General features: G+C 35.9%; 1 protein-coding gene across 3 annotated transcripts in view; it reads right to left on the bottom strand.

Moving 5' to 3' along the window:
- DPYD (dihydropyrimidine dehydrogenase) overlaps positions 1 to 13,105 on the bottom strand; it is a 331,601-nt gene that overhangs the window by 279,950 nt on the left and 38,546 nt on the right. The gene's annotated exons all lie outside the window — the stretch shown is intronic.

The raw sequence follows: 13,105 nt of genomic DNA, 5'->3' as shown, positions 1-13,105 counted from the left end.
ACCAAAACTTACCTCTGGGAGGCATAACTTTGCCACATGGGTTGAAAAGCAACACAAGTTGCAAGCACCATTAACAGTTATAATCGCTAACTACTAGAAAGGCAGCATTATCAGGCTCGTTAAGCAGGATCTTTAGATAGAACATGTGAACTGTTAGTTGGTCATATGCTTTCACTCGTCTTAATATCTAAATTAATTTTGAAGTCCATATCTTAAGTTATAATAAATACAGTAAGTTATCTATTATTTCTTTGTATTGATTCGTTATTATTATATTCAATTAGAAATTGCAAGAGCATTATTGGAGAGGAAATAATTAGGTATTTGTAAATGACCTAACAAGACAACTTAGTTTGTCCAGTTATTTCTAAATTTAATTGTAGTTGTTTTAATACAAAGTTTTAATACTTCAACAATACATTTCTGAACAGTAGAAATGAAGAAGCCTACATTCAGAACTCTCCATTCTTTTCTCCCATACAAAAATGAAATCATAGAATCATTAAGCTTTAGAAATATCTCTAAGATGATCTAGTCCAACCACCCACCTACCTCCAATATTACCACTAAACCATGTGGTTAAGCACAACATCACCCCTTTCCTTAAACATATTGGTGACCCCACACTTTCCTGGGCAGCCTGTTCCAGTACCTCATCACTCTGAGATGAAATTCTTCCTAATATCTGATCTGAACCTCCCCTGGTGCAGCTCAGGGCCATTACCTCTTGTCATACGATGCATGACTTAAGTAGAAGTAGTAAATCTTATGGCTAATCTGATCTTTTTGTTTATATTACAATCAGATGTCCTTTGTATGGCAAAATCCTACTCAAAAAGTCAAAGGGATTTCACAAAACAGGGAAGCTCATTTAAATACGCAAAAGAAGCCCAAACTGGGAATGCTAATATAGAAAGAATTCCAGATTTATCAGTACTAAACTAAAAACATCTGTGCAAGCATACAATCAAATTTCACATCCTTCAGGAAAACAGATCAAGGGAAACAACATATGGAATATTGCTCCAAGCACTGACAGACTAAAGCCCATTTATTAATGGTCTTGTGCCACTGGCAACTCACCACAGGTTCAGGAAAATCTGAGCATCATGCAGTTCATTTCTCTTGACGTTATGATATAAAGCATGTAGAGAACTGACAAAGGATTGAAAGCTCACAAGATTTTATCAAGCAGAACTAAATCCTCTCTATATCTTACAATCTAAAATAACTGATGGTGTCTAAGTGGGAAATGCTAAAATGAGTAAGTCACTGAATCCTTTTCAGTTGGTGTTTCTCATTTGCCTACAGGGACCATTCTGTATTAATCAGTTGAAGGGCAACAAGGGTGGCCAGTACCTAAAGAAAACTCTGTAATCACATACACTTGCACAAATATTCCTTAAAACAAAACAAAAAAACACATAAGAATATGGAAGTAAGTTGAAAACCCAGAACAAACAACGGAACATAATTTAAAGATTCAAATAGTAAATGTTATAATAATTCATTTGGCAAGATGATAAATTTTTACCAATTTCACAAACTATTCTGGACAATATCACATCTCCCTTTCTCAGCTACCTTCACCTAAATAGTTCTCATCCAAAGTACTGCAGCTGGAAAGCCTATAGTTTTGCTGTTAGGAAAAAATGACCTAAACACTAAGGCAGATGCAAACCCATCTAAAGGAAGATGACCTCGCTGTACAATCACTTACTGCTTAAGTATTGAATAAGTGAGTAACTACTGACAATAGCTACTATTATTTTCTAGTTACAGGTGCAGTAATCCAGCTTGGATCTCTCAATGAAAAGAGAACAGCAGTCTGAAAGACTAAAAATAAGCACAGCTACATGTCTATTAATGTTGTTTCTTCATGGGTCTGAGCATCAGTTTGCACACTATGTTTCTAGACCCTCTTAAAAGGATATCAGTTGATAAGAAATGTCCCAATATGTATGAAATTCTGAGCACAATAATACTCCAAAGAACACAGAAATGGAATGGTGGAACTTCAGTAGACCATGACCAAGATGAATTTTACATTTCTAAATATTAAATCAGTAGCAAAACCTGCACTCATTCTATTATCCACGTGTAACATGATGAAAAGCATAGCAATGGCAGCAGAGTAGCAAGGTTCTAGGCTGCAGCAAGTGAGGACTTGCTCAAATGTAACAGCCATGGGCTCAGAAGTAAAGGAAAGAAGCTGTTTACTTTAGGAAGACTTCAAGTAAGTCTCCAGGAAGACACATTTAACCCCACTGCCAGCCCTTAAATAAGGTCGGGGAAGCAGTGGATCCCAGCTCTACCCCTTCTGGTCACCCAGGGGCATTACACACACATGAGCTCCCCTGAGTTGGCTCTACCTTCCACCAGGTGCTCAATCACTGCTTCAAGACATGACTTAGCATTTCTTCTACACCATGCTACTAACTAGATTAATATGTGTGTATATATCTTGCAAAGGGCAGAGTGTTTTGGTCCACTGTACTTCACAGATTTAAGTATAATGAGCAATTAAACTCCCAGGTGTTTAGTTTTCAGCAACAATTCAAGTAGAAAATTCAAAATACAAACAATGAAAAAATTGATTTTAGAAGCTTACAGCCAATTAACTTCTTTGGGTATAGATAACATCTACCAATTTTAATTCTGCAGTTGAATAATTATATTTTAGTCTATAGCCTCTGTATACTATCACTTTTGGCAGATTCATAGTACTGTATGACACTAAACTAAATAATACCTTTGAAAGGTTCAGGATGAAAAATAAGTAAACAGATACAATTAGGGACACAGCTATCATAAATCAAACTATCATTGCATGTCAAAAAGCCACAGAAATCTAAATTCTTTTTTTTCCTATAGCATAAATACTTTGAGGTTTTCAAATGAGCCAAAAATCAAGAGAGAGGGGAACAGTTTTGATACATATAAATGAAAAGCTTATTGATCATTTGAGATCTTAACTAAAGCTACATGATAACTAGTTAAAAAGGCAGCTGTGCACTAGATGTCCACAAGTATGAGGCATTTCACACAGTGTACTGGTGGAGCATCTAAACAGAAATTGGAAAGATTAACAATGAGAGTATGGAGATAATGAAGTAAAATTAATGCAAAAATTGGAAAGCTTCTTTTACTATAAACATAAGGCAATGACTTTTTCCTTACTTCAACTTATTCCTGTTAAAAAAAACAGTGAGCTTTTGGAGGAGGGACTATGTGCTCATAAATCTATTTTTTCAGACATAGCAACTTGTAATTGTAACATCCTGGTATCACCTTAATAGTATTCTGTTTTTAAAAGTCTGAAGTCAGCAATTACCAAGTTGAAAATACTTATACTTTTTGGCACTTGTTGAACTAAACAGTTAGCTCACACAACAAGAAAATATAAATAATCACTATTTCTAAATAAAATTCTAGGATTCTGGAAAAAGTGAAGTCATACATTTAAAAAAAAAAAAGACTAAATGTTTGTCAGATTAGTTTCCTTATTTCCCTGTGTTTCTGTCAAGCCCTCTTTGCTTGACTGCATCAGAGAAAGATGATTGTTGATTTGGGCTAGTGGGTCAAATGCAAAACTCAGAAACCAAAATTGGTCTATTGCCAGGTATCATCAATGAGAATAACCATGAAACACAAAAGCTGTGACAGGCCTAAAACCTTCGAGATGGTCACAATTTAAATTCACCCATTCTGCAATACAGCTCTGATAAAAATGACCTCACTTCCATCAAAATCAACTACAAATCTTCCATCCAGCCAAAGAAGAGCAAGATCACACTAATCCATATCCTGCTCTATCCTGAAATACTTCACATAAGACTTTCAAAAGCATTAGTATTACAGATAATGTCTTGCACACATTTCTAGATAGTTGAGAAATAAAATCTTTTGATCTGACAACAGCGTAAGACCTATTCTAAGACAGCCTGCAACACCAAAGTGGAGTAGATCTTTTATCCTAGTTGATACACTGCCAAATCAGAAGCCTTACTTAAAATACCCCTTCCCCCTCCTCCCCTCTTCTAAGACAGAAGTTTTTAGGTAAGGAGAATTGCCAAATTCTTAGAATTTACTGCTTCCATGTGATTTTAGGAAAATTTCTAAGGGAGCTTATTTGTAAACATAAATCTCACATTTTTACTGCTGAACATTCTCTGTATGTAAACCAAAAGAAATGAACAAAGTTAGAAGAGCAGAAGAGCTCTCACTTGTTAAGTTTTGTTCTTAGTATTGGTACTAAAACACTTTTTTCCTCTCATTTTTTCATTTTTCCTTATAATACATTAGAAAAGTTCTGAGTGTATCTCAATTTTCTAATGCTCATACAACCAGTTTTTAACATCTTTACATTAAATGTCTTCGTATCCAGTCTTTGGATTGCTTAAAATGAAACTGATTCAAATGGTGAAGAACATTGCCATCTCTTTGACGTATCGGTTGGCTTCCTTTAAAGGAGTAGACTGTAATGACTGATTTCAGAAGAAAAAAAAACTACAGACATCACAAATTCTGGCCATGTTAGCTTGCTCTTCTGAAAATATTGACTATACTGTAGAAGGGATTTTTTTCAGAAGCTGACTTTTTTCAGGGGCAGAATAAAAAGCGCAGAATGGTTATTTCCATATTGATCTTCTTATTTATATATAACATGTTAACACCAATAGATCAATATGGAAACTTGTGTTATCTGGAAAACTGAACTATCAGCAGAAAACTTTAGAAATAACTATCTTGTGTTTTATAAACCTAAAGCAACATTGTAATAGTAATCTAAACTGTAATATATTGCAGCAAGGATAATTATTAAGGGAAAACACAGCTGACATTTTCTGATTTACGCACACAATCAGAGATGGAGTCCAAGGACTGTGACATAATTATCTCCATGCTAACAATTTTTGTAAATCTCTTGACAGAATTTTAGCTAATTTTAAAATGCCTTCTGAAGATTAGCACTTAAAAGTGTTGGGGAAAATAGCACAATTTATTAGCGAGGGTATAATTGTAAACCTTCCAAATACTCATTGTGAATATCATTTAGACAGTAACTCCTGCTTTAGCAGCTGGTATATAAGACTCCTGTTTATCGAGTCTTGAAACAACAGATAGAGTAGAATCTAATTAAACAGGATTACATGCAAAAGAAAAATTATTAAAAACAGACTAATATACAACTGCTATGAATTTGGAACAGCACATCTAGTTCTTTTGATGTGAACTCATGTAACATTGTGCTTTATTACAATAAAACCTTATGAAATACTCTTACCAGACCTCTCTTGATTTGGAACAGACTGTCTTCCTACACTGAAGCAACACAAAAAGCTAAATGGTTCCATTGATCTCCTCTCACAGACTTAAGCACCCATCTGCTATAGGATAAAATGTCTTTCTGTTGCATTTATTATAACATTGGTACAACAATTCATTAAAGTTACTCAGTAGCCAATAGCAGTATTTCACATAGGAAGCCCCTTTAAAATATCTTTGTATTGAGCAACTAAACAAAACAGATGCCAAAGGGTTTTCAAAGTTAATAGCATTTGTTTCATCTACAACAGAGCACTGTTGATAGCTAAACAAGAAAGAAAAAAGACCAACTGACTCTATCTGGAAGATATTACAGTCTACACTATATCACCTAAGCTCCTCCATTCCATTTGTTGCAACTCATTCTCAAAGGGTTCAGTCCAAACAGCAGTAAAGCAACTTAAAACTGGTACGTGAGCAATTGCTTACAAAGGAAAGATATGTATTTTTAGAAAACATGTATATATTCTTAAGATCTGAAGAAAGTATACTGAACCCTCAGGTATTTACATAACATGGACAGCATATCATTCAAAATATAATGAACATTTGTTACAGCCATTTTTTCATCATGTGACATTGGCCAGACAGGCTCTTTGAAAAATACATATATTAATATACCTAAAATAGCAGACTTCCAACAGAAAGCCATCCCTAAGTGTTAGCAATCAAATAAAAATCAATCGAGAAAAATATTAAGTAGAACTGTGGGAGGCTGTAATCAATGCCTCCTTAGCATAACCATATTAGTTCTTTTCAGCTTATTTAGAGGAACATTTTTAAGACACACAAAAACATAACACATTTTCTCCACAAACAGAAAAATATTGGTAAGGCAGGATTGAAACTCCAGCGCATGAGGTATTTTCTGAAATTCTGCAAATGTGTTTTGTTATTAATTACCAGAAATACTGCTCATGTGTTTTGAAGTGGAAGCTGAGAATTTCAGAGTTTCTATTGCTCCTTCAGCTTAAGAAGTGATACATATCCTTAATCCTTAAACACAGGTAATTATCTGGAAGATAATTACTTACTAAACATACATGACATTTTAGTTTGCAATGTTACTGGGACTATGAAAGTTCTTCTGATCTGAAATGGTATTTTGCAAACTTCCCTTTCATGCTGTTTCGTGCAAAATTTCAAAAGGCAAATTTATAGCAGCCTTTGTGTTCACGCGAGGTATAGAATCTTGTTTGCATTCAACCTGCTGTTTTCAGAGCAGATGCAGACACCACGTGTTTTGACAATAACAATACATCTGATAGGAGCAATATGGGGAAGACGAGTGAAGACATAACGAAAGCACCAAGCACACAACACAATAGCAGACGAAAGAACTCAAAAAGGTTAAAAATCTGGAGCCATGCAAGACAGCAGAGGCGCAGCAGGAAATAACAAAAGAAGCAGAGTGCAGGTGATGCCACTAAAGACATTTTATAATGCTGCTCCTCCATGACTCAGCTTTAAAAGACAGAAAACTCTGAAAATATAAAGGAAAACACCTCTCCCACTTTTTTCCTCCTCTTCCTAGAACAAATGTTAAAGTTGCTCAGTAGAGGAATGGGAGGACTTGGCAATAAGCTACTCATCCTTCTGCATCCAAATGGATGCTCTTACAAGTGCATCCCACACAGGGAAGGGGTCACAGAGCAGGGAGCAATACACACCATCTCTTAGAATATGATAAGATCTTCATCTAGACATTGCTGTCTAATGAGGCTGTTGCTCTGCCTTCTTCCTATTGGAAAGGCTGAGCACCTCATGAGGGCCTTCACAGAAGCTGTTTGAGATGCTGTCTGGGACCAATCCTTGACAGCTGAATCCTCAGGTTTTCCAGTGCTTGCAGCATGAATTTACAATTTAATTCTTTTAGGGCTTGCAGGCTGCCTAAGAGAGACAATCTCTACACAAAATTTCTAAATACACTATTTTCAATTGACAATGAAAACTTAACTGAATAAAATTTATGAAGAAAAATAGTCAAATGCTATACACCTTCCTAGTATTTTCCTGTACCTCAACAGATCTTGCTTTTCCTTTGGCATTCTTTATTCTGCTTTGGCAAGTATTGTTCCCCTGATTTACTGAGATTAAATAAGTGAATGTGAAGAGCAGAATAATATTGAGAAACAGCATTTACAGAGCTCATAACATGGAAAAAATCTTAAAAATATAGATAGAAATGCACTCCTCAGAAACAAATTGTGCTCTTGACCTTCAACAAAGAGCACAAGAAAAAACACATACTCAAAAGCCCAACCTCTTTTTTTTTTTTATTTGCTCCTATTATTTGTTTCTAAAGAAATGGAATGACCAAGAATTTAAGGAAATAATCCCATCTATATGAGAGTACCAACTTACGGAATCTCTTATTTTTCATCCACAGCAGTGGAATTATTGAATATAAAAGCTTTCAAAAAATTAAAATTACTATTCACATGGCACTTGAAAACACCAGGATAAGTATTATGGCCTCAGGTCTCAAGTCCATTTACCACCTAAAGCACCTAACAATCCGACACTTCAGTATTACACTGTGCCCTCTTTAGTTCTATGCTCCATTTACTGTCCTCCCTTTCGAAGATTTCATGTTGCCACCTGAATAGCTTTCCTCTCCAAACAGTTCTGTCCTGCCTTTAGACACTCAGTATTCCTGTCCTTGTTAGCATCTTTAAAACTACCGCGTTCAAGATGGGGTGAGCAACACCAACATGCTATGCAGCACCAAGCAAACCCTTTTCCTTCAGTTCTCAGGCACCAAGTGCATCAATTTTACGGAAGAGAAGCCTGGAGCAACACTCCCTGTTATAAGTACTGTTTGGAGAAGTCCAGTTTGGTCTCATCTTCAAGACACAACAAAACTGAACAGCTGGGTAGGCAGCACAGCTCCTGCTGGGGTCTCTTAGCCCTCTCATAGCATTTTCCTCACACTACTATGTTATTTTCAAGTCTAGAAGTGGGGTCAGCTATTGCCAAAAAGGGGCTTTCAGTTCCCAGAACGTCAAACAGGACAGAGTTGCTGCTGCTTGTGTGTTTAACTTGGGGAATTTGAGCACTCCATTCCTTCCTTGCAACCAGAGCTTACCCTGGTGCCCTCAGTGCAATTACCCACACTTTACAATAAAAAGCAATAATCTAGTTTTGAAAATGCTATTTTCAAACTTATACCATGGAATATTTTCTAAATAGCATAAAATCTGGATACAAAGTATTTTTCCTCTCCACAATTAATATTGGACCTATTAATCAACCTCTTGCTCCTGAGCATCTCCACAGCCATTACACATGTACAAGCAGAGCAATAGGAGAAATCAGGGCCATGGCAAAGCAAATAGAAACAAAAATTATCCTCTTAAACATAATTACCAAATTTTTTCTTTTTCTTCCTGAAAACATCTTTACGTTCAATTTCTAAGCCTTATTCTTATGCAGCATTTCCCCTATTTCCCTCATGTATACACTGTTTGAGCTTTCAGTGTTTAATTTTTATCCTGTCATTTTCTTCTTTCTTTTCTCCTTCATTACTTGGATTTTCCCCTACTGTTTTATTTTCCCTTGTTTAAATTTTCCCCAATCCCTTCTAATTATTTCACATCTTCTGCTCTGTTTCATTATGTCACAGCTTTCCCTTGCCTTGTTTTCCTTAATGCATTCCTTTATCCCACTCCTGCAGCTCTGTGCTCCCTTCCCCACCATAAAACATCTCCAAGCAGGACACACAGCTGCAGAACAACAGAACCAAATCACTCATGGGGCACCTAGAAAGCCTTCTAAAAGCCTCCTAAAAGCACCCACAGAGGGTCCCACACCAACTGCCACTCATGGGTGCAGGTAAGTGCAGAGAGAGCCTAAGAAATAAGGAACAACTCCCAGGAGTAAACAAACAGCAGCACTTGAAAACCATAATGAACTGTTGGGGGCTGCCTCTTGCTTTCTCAACTATGCTGCAATACACTCATAGATTACTAATACCACCAATGGTACAATAATTGTGAAGAATGTAAATATTTCTCACAGAATTTTGTGATAGATGTATTTAACTCTTGTACAACTCCTGGGAAAGCCTTAGCGGCTACAGCTCATTGTCTTCTTTCACTCCTGCATAGCTGTTGCTGAAAGCTTTGCACCAAAGAACGTGAGTAGTTCCTTTTGTACACAATGGGAAAAGTGGTTCAGGCACTATAAAGCCCAAAAATACAGTGAAATTATTAAGGAATTGATGTCTGTTCCTAGAGCTGATAGGAAGAATCTTAAAAGCCATTCAATACCTTATTTCCAATTACTTCAGATGTGACAGAAGTAAAAGTTAAGCTTTACTTTTCATTCTTTCTCTCTTCCATTCAAAAAAAAAAAAAAAAAAAACAAGTTTGCTGGGCTCAGTCTTCAAAAGATAGAAACAAATACTCATTAAGTCCATACTTTTAAAAATGTCTGCGATTCAGCATCAGCCAGTTTCAAGCATAGGTACTAAGACAGTTTCCCTGTCCTTTTGTTCCACAGCAGTGCAAGATTCCATCCAGTCAGTCACAACTTCTTAGAAAGAAAAGTCTTTAATTTGGGGATTGAAATAAAAGTTTTTCCCAGAAACTAACGTTTTAAGGGTATTAGGACTTCTGGAATGGGAGTCAAGAAATAAGAAATGCTACAGCAGAAGATAAATGCATAATTTAGCTGAGCACCCATCTGTGATGAAGTCCTAAAGAATGGTAAAAAATGTTCAGCTAACATCCATCTTTATGAAGGGCATCAAAATCAGTGCTATTACTTGGGAATTTCTGACATAACTAAATCTGCCTCAAAGCAATTTGATGTCTGCATAGCTGAGTACTGGTAGATATTAAAAGAACATGAATCAGAACGCGTATCTTAAAAAAAACCATTTAACAGTACCAGTCTACATCATACAGCTACAAATGATTACATAGTAAGTAGAAACTTCGAGCAAAACAATTCACATAGGACAACCTAACATTCAGGTAGAAAATTCCTGTTTATTAATCTTATTCCCACAGCAGTGTCTGCAGGAATTCCAGGCTGAAGGGTACACAGAGCTGGATGAAGAATGAAGCAAAACTCTAAGTGATACAGGCCATCAAAATGCAAACTGTGTCAATTACCTAAATTCAAAAATAGCTTTAAAGTGTTGCTCTTCCAAAATTTGCTTCAGCCCCTTCACACACATACTTTAAAACACTGGGTTAATTACATGACAAAATGCTATCTTACCTAGAACTGCTGCCTGACTAGGAACAGTGCTCACCATGTCAGCAGCTTTGCAGCTTCGTACTTTACATGCAGCCTTTTTGTGCTGTGTGGGGCCTTAATTGAACACCATTCAAAACCATACTTGAAGGCAGAACATATTTTTCCTGTGATTGTTTCGATGGCACTCATCACTTTGGTATCTTAAGTGATTTAAAAGCCATTTATTCATCTGTATTCTACAGATATCCTCTTTTGACAGATAGCAATCAGCACAGAAAAACTATGCAATAACTGTGAGCATGCCATGTCAGACATGTATGGTACAAAATTCTAAAATATATAAGAGACCAGAAGTGACAGCCTGTGCTAATGGATTTACTCTCACGCTTTCACATTCAGTTGCATTATGCCATCTTTTGCATGTGCTGTTAGATGTCTCTTCCCCACTACTGCTACAGAGAGGCCACAGCACAGCATTCCTCTGCTCTGAAAAGTAGCAACATATTCACTCTCAGCCTTTATTTTCTGGCAGCAAAAAAGTATCTTTGTGTTATTATGCTAATGTTACCCTCACATTATAAAAAAAAAAATCCATAATTCCCTGAGCACAACAGTATATCATTTTGTTCTGCTACACTGTCCACACTCTTCTAATCTCATCTCAATAAACAGCCCCTTGATAACTTTGACTTAGTTTATGGGGATGACTGAAAATAATAACATATCTTATGTGCCCAGCACCACCAGAAGCAGTAGGTCTGATTACCCTGACACCACACTTGACTTTCTGGCGTTCTCATCCAGTTGATGGAACAACCACCCTATAATCAACTGGTATTTCTAAATCACCTTCTCTCTTAATTTCAACTATTAACTCCTAGTCATCCTTATCCTCAAGCGCTTGGCTGTACAGTCTCCTAATTGCACTATGAAATCTATTCTTACCTTTTATTATTATTATTATTCTAACTCCAGTGTTATAGAGTTCTTTTACTCTATGGATGTTCTACTTCCTTCTGTATTGACAATTCCTGTCAACTTTTTTTGTAACATGCTCCTAATATTTATGTCAAGCTCATTAATAAAAATATTAAACAATATTATCTGAAAACTGATCCTTCCACAAACTCTGTTAAAAGCCCAAGAGCAGCTTTTTCAGCAGTAGACAGTGTAATTTCCTTAAACCAGGTCCTAATCCACATTACTATACTAATCCAAGCAGATGATACTTAACTGGCAAAAATAATCCACCAGCTTGTCATTGCATCACATTCTACCCTTAAGGGCCAAGAGAGCAAAATGTATTGTGCTTTATCTTGCATTTGCTTCTAATACGAGACTAATGGAGCTACAGCTGCCCATCAATTCTTTTTAAACAGAGATAGTATTGACTATTCTTTAAATATGTGCAAAAGCACACAGCTTGATTTATTTAACAGTCTCACACTTAAGCCTGAAATTTCAAATGTCAATTTTTCTGTGATTCTTTTATGGTCATTTTTCTGTCCTATTGACTTCAGAGATCAAACTTCTCAAGTTTCCCTCTGGCCTGCTTAGGGTAATTTCCATTTCTGAACTTGTTTGCCCATTAGCCATCTCTTGTTTTAGTCTCATTTTATTGGAAATGGGACAACAGCTTAAAAAGATTTCAGACAATACCTAGGACATATAATCCTATCTTCACACAGGTTTTCCTTGTTCTTTTAGATCACATAGCTTTAGAATCTTTTACTATTTGTTTTATATAGCTGAATAACCTTTTACTATTTGTTTTAATTTCTTTAGCCAGGTGTGAATCAACTTGACTTTTCAAAGTTATCACTTTTTCCTCTGTACTACCTGCTTTGCTTATCAATCCCATTTTCCTCCCCTTGACTTATCATACTCTTAATATTCTTTCAGAAACTGCTTCCCAAATTAGTTTGAAACTCTTCCTTACAAGTTGGGATGCTGATTCCAAATAATTTTTTATATATTTCACAAAAATAACAATCTTCTCAAAATTCATGCCCTTGAACAAGTAGGTTAGTTCAGTTCAAAGATCTGAATAGATTCATATCCTCAGTCTTACAAAATAACTTCGAAAATTTGCTTATTCTTCTGCTTTAAAAGCTTGATTAACATTTTATGTGATTGTCTATTTAGAACATTAATCCTTGCTAAATTTAAGACTACAGTCCACTCAGCTTAACACTTTATCCCTTCTGATTTAATGACTGAAATTTGTCGATTATTACATCAAAGAGTACCTGCACCTTACCATTATTAGAACGTGTGGGGCTTTTTTTCCAGACTGAATATAGGAAGTTCAACTGTCTTACAATAATTTGCCTCTCTAACAACATTAAGCATAGAAAGTTGTGAGGGTAACAGGATGAAAACAGTGAACTTCACAGATCATCTTGGATCAGCTGAAAGATATACTGATTGATAAAAAAAGCAAAATAGAGGGCAAAACCCAAAAGACATAAATACACAAAATTATTTCTGAGCACAGTTAAGAAAAAAGATGTGCTTAAGAGATTTTTGAAATGATACCACGTCTCCCCTATGGCCTTAAAATCAAAAT

The sequence above is a fragment of the Phasianus colchicus genome, chromosome 9 (assembly GCF_987193195.1).
Source record: "Phasianus colchicus chromosome 9, bPhaCol1.hap1.1, whole genome shotgun sequence".
NCBI classification, from domain to species: Eukaryota; Metazoa; Chordata; class Aves; order Galliformes; family Phasianidae; genus Phasianus; species Phasianus colchicus.
The sequence above is the reverse complement of the archived record's forward strand: the minus strand, read 5'-3'. Positions and strand labels throughout refer to the sequence as shown.